Here is a 14,404-nt window from a genome sequence, read left to right on the forward strand (position 1 = left end):
AAATGTATGCATAATACCAAGTTTATTTTATTTCTTTAATCAAGAAATATTTTTCATGTTACTACGTAGCAAGCATGATGCAGAAAATCACAAAGGTAAGTGATCCTAAGGTCCTGCATTGGAAAAAGGTCTTAGGTTGATGAAAGACTTAGATATGTACAAAACTAATTGTAAAATAATGTGACTACCTTGACAAAATAAATAATTGACATGGAAGAGAGGGAAGAAAGAGAGTAATATAACCCTATGACCATATTGATCAATCTTTCAGCCCTTTCAATGGTAAAATCTTTTTGAAAAATAAATCAATAATGGAATCTCTCTTTTATGGTACATCTTTATAGGAAAGATACTTTTTCTATATTATTATTATATATATATTATACTATATTTTGCATACTATGGTTATCATTTGCTGGTTCCATTGTGCTTGCTGGGGATGAAGATTGTGAGGGGAGTAGCATGAGTTCACGTAGATGTGTATTTCCATTTTGTGTGGTGTGAGGAGTGTGTTCCACTTATTTTATAAAGCCAATGTTGTTCACTTTAATAGATCATGAATAAAATAAAACATTCTACAACTGTTCTTAAAACTTGAAGACTGCCCTTTTCATAAAGATTTATTTGTATATTTTTATTTTGTGGGCAAAGTCAAGTCATATAAACACAAATCTTTTTTTTAATATATATAATTTGTCACTTACATTATCTCTACCTTCTAAGACAGGAGAGTATGTAGACAGAAAAGTAGCCTGGGTATAGGGCCCTGGAGTATGCTAACACAGGGGTAAAGCCATGAAGAACATCAGAGGAACAGCCATGAAGGGCAGTAAGGTAATAGGAAAATCAGGAGAACATAATGTTCCTGAAACCAAGAGAAGAAAATGCTCCCAGAAGGAGGAAGTGGTAAATAGAGTTAGTACTTCACTGCTGAAAAGTAAAGATGAAAAGAGTGGTGACTGCTGCTTGCCAATGTGTCCTTGGTGATACTGGGAAGAAGAGCCACTGTGATTGGTGACTAGGGTGAACTGACCTAATCAAAGAGGTGAAGTGGGGAACCTATGGGAAAAGTTTTCAAAAAGTTTTCCCATGAGTGAGGAATGGAAAAAATTAAGCAGAAGAGGGAAATGGTATGAGAGAGCATTTTCCCCTCAAAAAGAGGTTCAAAAACATATTTGTAAAGAAATGATAAGGTGGAGGAGGAAGAGAAGGATGTGGAGAGGGAGGAGGAGATAGGTAACATTTATTAACTACTTTCTATGCCCTGGGCACTATTCCGAGAATTTTACAGGCATTAATTAATGTCATCCTAATTAATTCCTAACATCCTAGGATGTACATAATATTACTAACCCATTTTATAGATGGTGAAACTGAAAGAGAAATTCAGTAAATGCTCTACAAAGCTATTAGTTCAGCCAATTGGTCTACACAGCTAGAAATAAGGGAAGCAATGCTCAATCAAGGCAGGTTCTACCCAGAGCCCACCCCTGAGCCACTATGTCACATCCTTTTGTAGAAAAGAGGGAAAGTGGGTAATTCAAGAGAGAGAAGAGAGAATGCTTAATCATTGACAGGAAGTTTAATTGATTGCAAATCTTTGCGGAAGTGACAAAGTAAAAGATGCAGAGCATCAGTCAAGAACTGTGCTCATCACTCACTGTTCACCCTTGCTTTTATGAGCAAGGTCTTCATACTTTAGAGGAACCCAAGAGCTAGCAGAGAAAATATGCAGAAATGCAGGTAGGATGGTAGGTAGAATGAGAGCAAAATGAAGAAGTTCTGATCTATTTTTCAATGAAATACAAATTTAGGTCATGAATGAAGAGGGAGAGGAATGGGGAGTAATGTGTTAGGGAGAAGAGAGTAGAAGAAAATGCCATAGTATCATTGCCTTCTTAAAGATAACTTTACTACAAGGTACCACATCCTCAATGTAGAAACTATATAGATAATAACAACAAGAATAAAAGAATTATTTCTAATTCAACCATCCAGAGAAAACCACTACTAATTTTCATTTTTCTTTCTATGTGTTTTACATGATAGAATGGTGCAAAGGTTTTTGTAACCTGCCTCCTCATGTAACAATGACCGTTTTCTCTTTCCATTAAGTATCTCCTATTCTTCTAAGTATCCTTCTATCATTAATAAGGGTGTTCCATTGTGCTGAAGTACATTATTCAATTAATCCAACACTTCTGGGTATTTAGATTCTTTCCCAGTCTTTTGTTATTAGAAACAGTGAAACAGTGAACATCTTTATAGGTAAATAGCAATGATCCTTTTGAGAGTGGAAAGGAGAGCATACTAGGGAGGTGTAGTAGGATTTTGTGACTCAATAAAGTGTGCACTTGAAGCTTATGATCATGAATTTTTTCAAAGATTTTATTTATTTATTTGAGAGAGAGAGCACAAGCAGGGAGGAAGGACAGAAAGAGAGGGAGAAGCAGACTCCCCACTGTGCATGGAGCCTGATGTGGGGCTCAATCCCAGGACCCCGAGATTATGACCTGAGCTGAAGGCAGATGCTTAACCAACTGAGACACCCATGTGCCCCTATGATCATGAATTTAAACAAAACAATAGGTAAGCAGTTTTGAACTTATCTTCTGCAATGCTCAGCTGCTCAGCATATGCACAGAGTAGGCAGATAATTGGGTGTAATTTGAACTGTAGTTTAGTTAGATGAGGGTAACAAAGAAAATGAGGGGAGGGAATCGAGGATTTAAAATGAGGTGATTATGATAGACCTTAGAAGCTGAATAAAGAAGTAAATGAGTTTATGTGATGAGTAGGAAAAACAGAGGAAGAGTCAGGTTAGTGGAGGTCTTAATAAGGCAGACAGGTGGCCAGAGAGTAGGCAGGGTGGCAGAGCAGATAGCTTGGAAGGAAAACAGGTGGTGGTGAGAGTAGGAAGTTCAAGTAGGGATTCTGAGGGACAGTGCAGTGTAGTACTTAAGAACACAGATTTCAAAGCCAGAATGCCTGGCTTCAAATCCCAACATAGTCATTTAACCCTGGTCACTCATCTTTGTGTCTCTGCTTCCTCGTTTGTAATATGAAGATAATAATGGTATCTAGAACATAGAGTTGTTGGTAATAAAGGAGTCAGTATGTTAAGTGGCAAGTGTTAAATGCTTTTAATATTATTGAGGATAAATCCAGCATGCTTGAACCTTTGTTAAAAGGGGTGTTTAGGAAAACACTAAAGTTTTGCCATGTAAGATTTCATTTAGCCCTCTGTTTCGTTTCTTAAATATTTAAATTCTATATTTCTAGTTAATATATTTAGAGCTTGATTGTGATGATTTATTTTTAATAATGGAGGCAGCTTCCCTTCATGAAAAATGCTTCACTCATCTTTTAACTCTTAATTGAAACAGGTTTAAATTTTATGGGAATTTCTCCTGTGAGATTCTTAGATTTTACTTTCTACGTCCTCCTCACTGATTTTATATGTCCAGTAAATTTGCCTAAAGGTAAATGACAAAGTGGAGAAGTTGAAGCAAAGGAAAATACTACTTCCAATAATCATATAGCAGAAGAAAAATATTGTTTTATTTCATTTTCCAGAGCATTTTAAATGCTAACATTCTTTAACATTTATCTTCCTAGAGTCTCATAACTACACATAAAGGTCTAAATAGCAAAACCACAAACTAGATCTTAAGTTTATTTTTCTAAATACTTGATGTTAGTTTTCTTTGCTAATTAATTTATGAAAAATACATGTACTTGTTTTTGCTTTTAATGAATTTTAGAAATAACTGAGCATCTATGTATGCTAAGTTATAGATACAATGAATAGGATACCATATAATTAGTAATAAAGTGATAGGCACAGGGCATTTTGTAGTGGTGGAAAGTGAAGCACAGTGCTAGTGAAACTAGCAGGACAATTCAGGATTTTAATTCAGGCCACTTAGCTGTCTGTCTGTGCATTTAACCATCCTGTACTGCCTCCCGGAGAATAGCAGAGCCATTTCATTGCACAACTTAAGGAGTATCATTGTCATTGAAGTCTACGTAAATTATATTTCCCAGGATATATTTTATATTAAACAAAATATATATTTTTCATAGTTCTTAGTTCATGTTACAAACAATAATAACATTAGTTCTTTTTAAAATGATGGGGAAAAAAGTATATCAGTGGTATAATTTTTAATAAGGACAAGGATGACTTTCACTGCTAATAATAATGAAGGAATGAGGGGCACCTGGGTGGTTCAGTCAGTTAAGCATCCAACTCTTGATTTTGGCTCAAGTCATGATCTCAGGGTCGTGAGATCAAGCTCTGTGATGGGCTCGGTGCTCCACGTGGAAACTGCTTGGGATTCTCTCTCTCCCTCTTCCTCTGCCCCTCCCCAGCTTGTGTGCTCTTGCACGCTCCCTCTCTTTCTCTTTCAAATGATGATAATAATTATCATCATCATCATCAAATGATATTGCCCTGAATGGTTCCTTTACCTAGAATAATAAAAGAAAATTTTAAGGGAAATGTTTCAATAGACAATGAACATTGTTTATAGCTGAATCCAAGTAGAAGAGTGTGCTGCTTCTGCTAAGTAACAAAAGATCTTCTCAATGCTCATAGTGTGCTCAAAGTTCCCCATTTTGCTTTTTCATTCTGATAAATAATTCTTGGAAAGGATTCCAAAATTTTTAAATATTCATTTTCATGTTATGTTCTGATTCCAAGTTTGTAAAAAGAAAGATTTACCCCCCAAAATTCCAATCACATCAAATGCTTTCTATTCTGCCTTTAATATTCATGAAGGCAATCTGATCTCTGATCTGATTCTTGCATAGATCCAATGGGCATCAGAGAAGCCAGTGTTTATAAAAATAATATGATGGAAGACATTTCAACCTGATACTCAATTTAGTGAATACCATTTGGGGTTTCTTTTCACCTTTCACTGACTCACCAAGCATTACCGGAGAAAGGATTGAAGTAAGAGAAGGAAGGTGAACATTAGCTTCACACATTGGTAGGTAGACTGTTGATATTACATTCTAATTATATCCACATCAAAATTCAGGAAAAAAAATAGAAAAGAAAAGCCCTCTGGTCCTCAATTTCAAAATGTGTTCTTTGGAGATATAATTTGCTCTTAAACTCTTCTATATGCAATCTTTACCTTTTAAATTTTCATCTCTAGTTTAATAGTTGTATGTACTGACCACTTACTAAGTGCTTATAACAATATGCTGAGCAATTTGCAAACATAGTTTATTGAATATCCTTAAAACTCTATGCTATAGCCACAGTGTAGTTTTCAAAGCATTTCCTAAAACATAATCATATTTGATTCTGACCACAATCTTTTTAAAGAGGAAAAATAGTTATTATAATTTCACAAAGGAAATGGAGACAGAAAAATCCCATGATTTGTTCTAGGTCACACAATTTGTAAGTAGCAGAGGTGAGAATCAAGCTAAATCTTCTCTCTAAAGCAGTTTCAACACATGAAGAGGTGAGATCTTTCATTTCCAAAACAAAAGTTTAAATTACATTATTTTTATGTTATTTTTTTAAGATTTTATTTATTTCTTTTAGAGAGAGAGAGAGAGAGCAGGAGGGGGACAGAGGGAGAAGGAGAGAGAGAATTTCAAGCAGACTCCATGCTGAGCACGTAGAGCCTGACTTGGGGCTCCATCTCACAAACCTGAGATCATGACCTGAGCCAAAATCAAGAGTCGGAGGCTTAACTGACTGAGCCACCCAGGCACCCCTAAATTACATTATTTTTATTTATTTCTCAATCCAAAAGTATATTCTTGCAAGGATACAGATAGTACTCCAAACATTGTATTTTTTTCATTTCATATGCCATATGTTCTTGTTGTTCATCATAATAGTAGCCAGAATAATTGTTACAAGAATTTAGAGCTATTTGTCTTAAATTTTCACATTTCTCTCTCCCATTGCACATAATTTTGTTAATAGAATATTTACTTCTCAGGTATTTAGACTGCAAACTATGAAGGCAGAAACCATGAGAATATTTTAATCACTGCTGTAGTCCCAGGACCTGATAGACATTCAGTTAATATTTTATTAATTTCAATCAAAGTAATTTAATTTCATAAAAGGGATAGAAGATTAGGCGATAGTGGGGGGGGGATGAGAATGTATTTGCTATGAATCCCTACCAGCAGTACGTATGTATTTAAAGGCTCGTAGAAGTGGATTAATCAAAGTCTTCATTATCTACTTTTCATTTAATCCATTACTAAATTTAGGAATTGAGTTGATTTAGCTTGGCACCTATTATGGGAAAATAGTGTCAAAAGCTCTGACTTGCACTTGTAGTATATTGCAAAAAAAAATCAGGTTGACAAAAATAATTGCATGATGTTAAGAATTATTCATTCATTTAATAAATACCTATAAGTGACTATTATGGACTAAGAAGATTCAGAGGTAAACAAACAAAATCCCTTGCTTCATGAAGTTTATAATCTGGTGATAGAGACAGATATTAAACCTATAAAATAATAAATGTGTAATATATCAGTCAGAGACAGGTGTAGGAAGAATTCTAAAGCAGGAGAAGGGAACAGGCAATGATTTAGGGGAGGTAAGGGAGGGCTATGTAGCCAGATTGTTGAGAGGCACCCTCTTCTGGGAGTAGGTAACGATGTTTCCATTAACAGAAGTTCTCAGTGGGGAGACAGGAAGAGAGCTGAAGTGGAATGATGACACTGGGGTCAATGCAGCACATGATGTGGGGGTTCTTAGTCAAGGTGCACACGCTCGCTTTCCACTATCTCCACCATAGCGCTGAGAACTAATGGCTGAAAACAGATAGTGGTGTCCTCTGTGAATTCAAGTTAGGAATCATTAATTTATTATTTCTTAGAAAAAAGCCTGTGTGCACAATGTTTCTTTCTATGCATATGGCTCATCTCCTGCACTGGGATCAACTCACCTTAATTATATTAGCTTTTTGTGGGGTGTATGAAAGAGGTAAAGAGATTCACATAGTTCCAAAAGTTTTACCCAATTTTTTTGGTCAGGGCTCATTTTTTCAAATTGACAGATAACAATGCTTCTTGTGTACCTGGTAATTTTCATCAGGATGCCACATATTGAGGATTTTTTAAAAGTGCTGAATATTCTTGAGTTTAAAAAATACCTGTAAATTTTGCAGTGGGGTGCAATGAAGTTACTTGGAAACAGTTTTACCCTTTTAAGGCTTGGTTTCAAACACTGTTATGTGAACTAGAACAGCTGTTAGTCTCCGGCTAATTACACCCCACTACTGAGGCAATAATCTTCTAAGTACCTGATGCTTCGTGTATTCTGATTTTTTTCTACTCTTGCTAGTGAGAAAAAAAACAATTCCAGGCTCTATTAAGCTCCAGGGATTATTGTGCTTTCTTCTTAAAAGGCTCTTTCCCCCACCTTAGATAATTCCTCACAAATACATGCTGATCAGTATTCAGCTGAGGAATCAAAGGGAGGCCTCTCCAGTTCTCTGTGGCTTTCTTCCTGTGCTGATTTTCTTTCTGTGGCATTCTGCCCTGTGAAGTCCAGCCACCTGGACACCCTCGTACACCCAATTCCATCACACCAACTTAGGAAACCGCCAGGCCCTCTCTGGAGCCCTCTCCCAGTGCTGTGGCTAGAAATACCTCTAAGAAGAAAGCTCCAAGAAGGGAAAAGGAAGAGGGGGATGATTGTGGGGAATTTTCCTCTCTCATATGATTATTTCTATGCACTGCCTGAAAACCATTATTTTGTGCAATGTCTGAAAACCATTATTTCATGTTTTTGTTTTTTGGTTTTTTTTTTTAGTTATTTAAGTTCGAAGGGTTAGTCTAGTCCATGTTATTCCATTTTGGCCAGAAGTAGAAGTTAGCTCCCAAAAATTTCAGGCTGTATTTAGGAGGAAGAATTATAGCAGATTAAATGGAGTGAAATGACTGTGTTGACCACAGTTAAAAAGTAAGACTGGAATGATAGTTTGGAATTAGGTTTTGGAGGCCTGGTTTATGGAGCTTTGACTCAACAGTTAAATAGGGGGAAGACAGTCACGGCTTGAATAGGAAAGTATCATGACAAAAGCAATGATTTAAGAGGATTAATTTATTAGTAACACCTTGGAAAGCATACATATAGTGTGTGTCTGTGTGTGTTTATGCGTGTGTGTATAACACAACAGGTTAAATAGACACATAGGATACATACTTTCATAATACATACACATACATAACAACACGAACATAAAAACACAAACAGAATAACAAATAACGCATGGGGTCTTTTTTTTTTAAGATTTTATTTATTTATTTGTCAGAGAGAGAGCACAATCAGGGGGAGTGGCAGGCAGAGGGAGAAGCAGGCTCCCCACTGAGCATGGATCCTAGGATCATGACCTGAGCCAAAGGCAGACGCTTAATGACTGAGCCACCCAGGGGTCCCAGCGCATGAGGTCTTTACTTATTTTGTTCACCTGTGCACATCATAGTCCATAAATATATGCATTCGATGAATGACTGAGTGAACAAATGAATATCCTCTGAAATAGTCTACACCATGTCAGATGTTGAACTCCAAGAAACATGGCTCCTTTCCTCTGCTAATAGCACTCTAAAGAACAGAGCATAGAGCAAAGGAACCAAAAGTGATTGTAGATTCCAATACCACAGAATCAGGATTGCTGGAGGTGGGCAAGGATGTGGAGAAAAAGAGAAACTTGAGCTGCATCTCTCCCAGAGATTTGGTTCATTTCTTTGCAACGAAAAGAGCTCAGATAAGAAATTGGTCAGTAAACTGCTTGTAAGAGATAAGTTTCTGGCTCATATTTTCCAACAATTTATGTGATATTAAATATTGCAAAGCCATTGATTACAATTTTTTTAACATTTGAAAGATTCTACAAAATGATAAGTAGGTGTCTCAATACTGGACATAATTATAACTAACCAAATTTGCATTTCATTTTAACCATGATATGAGTGTCTGACCTATACTATCATTCCCTGGTGTTCCCCACTCATTAGTTCAGTTTAAGGAGCATTGATTCAAAGGTGAAACCTAATCTCTGTAGGCAGTTCAAGTTGACAATGTAATACATTCTGGATTTTTCTGTGTGAAGAAAATATGTGAAGCATTGAAAACATTCATAGCTAAAAAGTTAATTTTAAATTTTTTCTAAGTTGATTCTGTAGCCCCAAAATGAGGCTAAAGAACATAAGGATATGAGTTCCTCTGTTTAAAATAGACCTAGTATAGTCTATGTCTGCTCTTGCCATGGATGAATCTTTCAGGAAATACCTGAGCATTTAAACTAGAGATAAGCTTCCACAGAAGAGAGATAAATTCCAACTGCAGAGACAGAGATTCTTAAATAATAATAATAATAATAATAATAGGCAATGTTTATTAATGACACCACATGCAAGGCAGTGTGCTATGATGCCATTTTGCATACCTGGTCATATTATATCCTCACCCCATGAGGCAGACAGGCACAGCTCCTTAACCTCTCTAGTTTCAATATGCTCACCTATAAACATGCAGGTAAAAATAAAACACTCTTTTAAATATTGTCCTGGGAATTAGAAGATTTAATCTCAAATAAACCCCTGGAACAATTACAGTATATGATAAATATTTAATAAATGTTACCCCTAAATATTATTATCCCCTACTTTACAGTCACAGAAACTAAGGCAAAAAAATTAAAGGAAGTTGCCCAAGTTTTCCTTACTAGAAAGGGATTTGAGTTGTGAGGGACAAAATGCCCACTGCATAGCTCATTGGCAGATATTAATCATAATTAATTAAAATGTTTAGCTTGAGTACCTGGGGAGAGAAATGATTAGATGGTCTCTCAGGGTTGAGGGGTATGGTAGAGTGGGCTGCATTTAAAGCTCAGCATTGTGCAGCTTGGGGAAGACAGTCCTTCGGTGGCCTAAGATTCACTGTGTCTTCTCCATTTTCAGGTCACAGTCTTTACCCCCTTTATCAGGTGCAGAAACAGCTCATCCTGCCACAGTAAAGCCACACAGTGCACTGCAGTGGCAAGTCCCACTCTTCCTTCAATAGTCTGGGAGGGGACGAAGGTCATGATTTCACAGCTACCTGCCTTGAGCCTTGGCACTGTTCTCTAGGATGCGTTAGATTCTACTGCATGTGAACAGAGTGGACTGGGTTTTAGCCACAATTTATAGTGACTTTATTGATTCTAAAATTTGAAAAACATTTAATGCTTCAATTATGATATGTCCTTACCTTTGCCTTATTTTCCCTTTTCCCCACAGAAAGAAATAACTCAAAAGAGATTTCCCAAAAAAGATGGAACATGAAAAGCCTTGAAATAATCTCAGGTACATCATCTGTTGCTGTAGTTTGTACTTTAGCTCCTAGTAGGGACTTAAGTTTATTATCTGCCTGTTTGGTCTTCCTTGTGGGATAAGAGTTTAAAGAAGGAACTATCTCTACCCCAGGATTGCTACATTGAGAATCAGTCACAAGAGACCTCAACCAACATAAATGTCTTTGCAATGAGCTCTAGTCCAGTGAATGGAACTCTATGACAAGGTCAAGAGGTTGCTTCAACTGCCTTCCACTCAATGACCCTGCATACTTTTTCCAGGGAATGTTAAGCTTTGTACTCTGAAGAATACCACTGTTTAAAATTACTCTCCTCTAAATGTAGGAGGCAATTTTAACCGACTTTAGGCTTTTACAAACTTATTCTAATATACTATTCATCTTTCAAACATTTTCCTAAAAGTTTTACCTACTACATTTAACTTTTAAAAATACTACCAAACTGAATTTATTCATGTTTTTATCTTGCTGTTTTATCATGTTTATTAAATAACATTTTCTTTAATTTGTTTTTAAAATCTTCCAGATGGTGATATTTTTCATCTCTTATTTAGTCTTAGCTTGTATTCCAGATTTTCTCTTCATCTCACTTTTTGATCATTTTATCTTTCAGGTTAAATGAGCCAAGTGACACACTTTTTGTGTAATTTCACCAAGTTCATTTCCCTGTGGTTTTTTAAACAAATTTATACATTTTTACATGTTATTAAGTTTATTATATCTATTTATCTTTAACTCTCATTCATCAACTTATATCAACCAGTAGTACATTCTCTTTGCTAATCACTATTGCTTAGCTTTAAACATTTTCTTTATTTATTCCCTAAGTATCCTGCAGCTTACTTTCTTCAGTCAGTATGTGACTAAAAGTAGGAAAGAGTCAAAATAAAAATTTATGCTCTTTTACAGAATGTCAAGACAGACTTCATGTTTATTCTTCACAAAAGTTCTAGAAAGCAAAGACTAAGTTAATGTTAACTCACCATTTATTTAATTCACACACTCCCAAAAGTCAAATCAACCCATAAGAGAAAATAAAGCCTAGATCCCACATAAGCTGCAACATAGGGAGTTTGAATTTTCCCAGAAAATTCTATGGAAAGATAATTAAAGAAAGATAATTTGAAGAGTACCTGGAATATTTTGCATACTTTGGGTTTGCAATATGTATCAATGTCTATCTATCCATCACCATATCTTTATATAAAATTTATATAAAATATAAATGCCTTTCAATACCGAGGAGAAATCTGATAAATATTTTGGGGATTAATATTTGACTGAAAGACAGATTCCCAAGCAAGAGGTATTAGTTATTTGACTTTAATTCTCACTGGATTCTAGGTACTTGGCAACAGGTCAAAATCGGCTGATTTTTTTGTTACTTAGAAGTAGAGACATGTTGGGACATCTGGGTGGCTCAGTCGATTAAGCGTCTGCCTTCGGCTCAGGTCATGATCTCAGGGTCCTGGGATCGAGTCCCACATCGGGCTCCTTGCTCAGAGGGGAGCGTGCTTTGCCCTCTCCCCCTCTCCCTGCTCATGCTCTCTCTCTCTCTGTCTCTGACAAATAAATAAATAAAATTTAGAAAAAAAAAAAAGAAGTAGAGACATGTTGACTAATGAATCTTAGGCTCAACTTTATATGACTTCCAGAGCTAGTAGCCTATTATTAAAAATGTTTAAAATCCAGAAATTTATCTCTGAAAATACCTTCAAAGATATGTAGGTCAGGAGATTCTTAATACAGAAAATTATAAAGAAAGATTAAATATTAATGAACCCAAACCCCTGTTCTATTATGTGTCATGAAGCTAAGGAAGGAAATAGAAGGAGGGTGTTCATAACAATAGTGATGGCTTTGTGAAAGCTCACCTATTGTTCTACTCCATAAAATACAGGAAAAGGCATCTTAAATGAGGTGTAATTAAAAAGACTTATGAAGAAAGGTTTTAGTAACCGATCAGAGTCCTAAAACTCCAATTGTTCTATTTTATAAAAGGTCAAAATGTGGAATTTTAATGATACTAGACAAGTTAGTAGGTACTTCTTTGTCTAATAAACAAAGAAAAAAGTTATTTTTTAGATTCAATCCTTATTTGATTGTTAAAGAATATAGCATTTTCTTATCACATTTGCCAAATATTTATGATAATGTGGCTGAATAGGGCATTAAGAACAGAGAGAAAAAGTAAAGGTCATTAAATTCATCTCTCTTAGAAACTAGAAAAATATAGCAACATCCCCAACATCCAGGCAAAGAAATCCTTAAAAAACCTTTCTTATCTCAGAAGTCACTGTAGTGTCCTTGATATAGTTTCAGTCCCTCCTCATCTTCATCTGTCACTATATCAACAGTGACAGCTCCCACAGGGAAGTTCAGAATATTATAAAGGTAAGTATAAGATACACCACCTGGAAATCTAGCACGCTGACTCCTCAGAACCCCTGCAGAAAAACTAGTGGGTGAGTAGTGAGAGAGCATAGTCTTAGTCCTCATTCTATTTTCTAATCATGTCACCTTAAATTCATTTCTTTAAATTATTTTATCACTTAACTCCTCAATTATAAAATAAAAGAAGATTAAAAGCCTTGTCTTCATATTAGTGGTTGTGAAAATCAAATTAAATAATACATACCAAAAAACCTATAAACCAACAAATGCTGCAAAAATAAGAATTTAGAACTATCTGGCTATAGAAAACAAGAGGGAAATAAGAATAACCAAAAAATAGTAACTTTGAGAATGATAAAAAATAAATTCAGAAGGATAACAGGTTTGGAGAAAAAGGTTAAAGATGATGGCAATCTCATAAAAGGTAGATTTTAATATATTAATTCTTAAACGTTTCAATTAACATAACACTGAGGTAGTGACAAATCCTGGGTTAGAGTACAACTCTGATTTTTAAGCCAGTACATTTTCCCTGTTATAGTTCATTTATATCATACTAGGCTGCATTTAAAGAACAAAGAAGAAAAGTTATTACCAAGGAGAAAGAATCCCACTAGAATCCAGATTGGAGTCTGGACATACAGCAGAACAGAGAATAACATCCGACCCCAGGGATTTCCATTTGTCAATGAATTCACACCAAGTCTAGAAAGAGAAGAATCCAACCAAAACATTACTATTTGTAAGACAAGAAAAATAGGCTTCCTGTTACTTTAGAAAATTTTGCCCTATAAAATTGTGGAAGGTGGTATAATGAAATCATACTTTTACCATGGAAGTTAGATTTTAAACACACCAGGAAAAGTTACAGTGAAGTTTTGTCTTTATCAGACATGTGAAACATGAAGACAAGAGATGGAGCATGCTATTTCTGTATTTTTTAAAGCCTGGGGATTCTATTTTTTTTTTTTTAAAGATATCATCTCTCTCTCTCTCTCTCTCTCTTTTTTTAAGATTTTATTTATTTATTTGTCAGGGAGACAGAGAGAGAGGAGAGCACAAGCAGGGGAAGCGGCAGGCAGAGGGAGAAGCAAGCTCCTCCCTGAGCAAGGAGCCCGATGCGGGACTCTATTCCAGGAACCTGGGATCATGACCTGAGCCGAAGGCAGACACTTAGCCAGCTGGGCCACCCAGGGCTCCCTAAATCCTGGGGATTCTAAAACATAGACCCAATGACTATGTAAACAAACAAACAAAAAAACCCCACCATACTTCTTAATCTAGTCCAGAGGTCTTGCAAACTACCATTCCTACAGGTCAAATCTGGTTTGCTGCCAGATTTGTATATAAAGTTTAATGAACAAAGATATGCTCATTCCTTTACATACTGTCTGTGGCTGCTTTGGGGCTACAAAGGCAGAGTAGAGTAGCTATAACAGAGATGGTATTGCTCACAAAGCTTAAATTATTCAGTATCTGGCCCTTTATAGAAAAAAAATTGCTGAGTCCTGGTCTAGACAATTTGTAGTCATTAATGAAGAAAGAATAACTATTCATTGTAGATCTATTATGTGTCAGGCATTGTGCCCGATAATGTACATCTCTAGCTCTGGCTATATTTCTTTATTTAATTCTCACAACCATCCTGTGAAACAG

General features: G+C 35.8%; 1 long non-coding RNA gene across 1 annotated transcript in view; it reads left to right on the forward strand.

The window, feature by feature from the left end:
* The window catches only part of LOC116649717, a 60,332-nt gene that overhangs the window by 15,315 nt on the left and 30,613 nt on the right, over positions 1-14,404 (forward strand). The window contains exon 3 of the long non-coding RNA XR_004302724.1: positions 10,282-10,347. This is a non-coding gene — a long non-coding RNA (uncharacterized LOC116649717). The remainder of the gene's footprint in view (positions 1-10,281; positions 10,348-14,404) is intronic.

Source organism: Phoca vitulina, unplaced genomic scaffold, assembly GCF_004348235.1.
Source record: "Phoca vitulina isolate PV1807 unplaced genomic scaffold, GSC_HSeal_1.0 scaffold49, whole genome shotgun sequence".
Classification (NCBI taxonomy): Eukaryota; Metazoa; Chordata; class Mammalia; order Carnivora; family Phocidae; genus Phoca; species Phoca vitulina.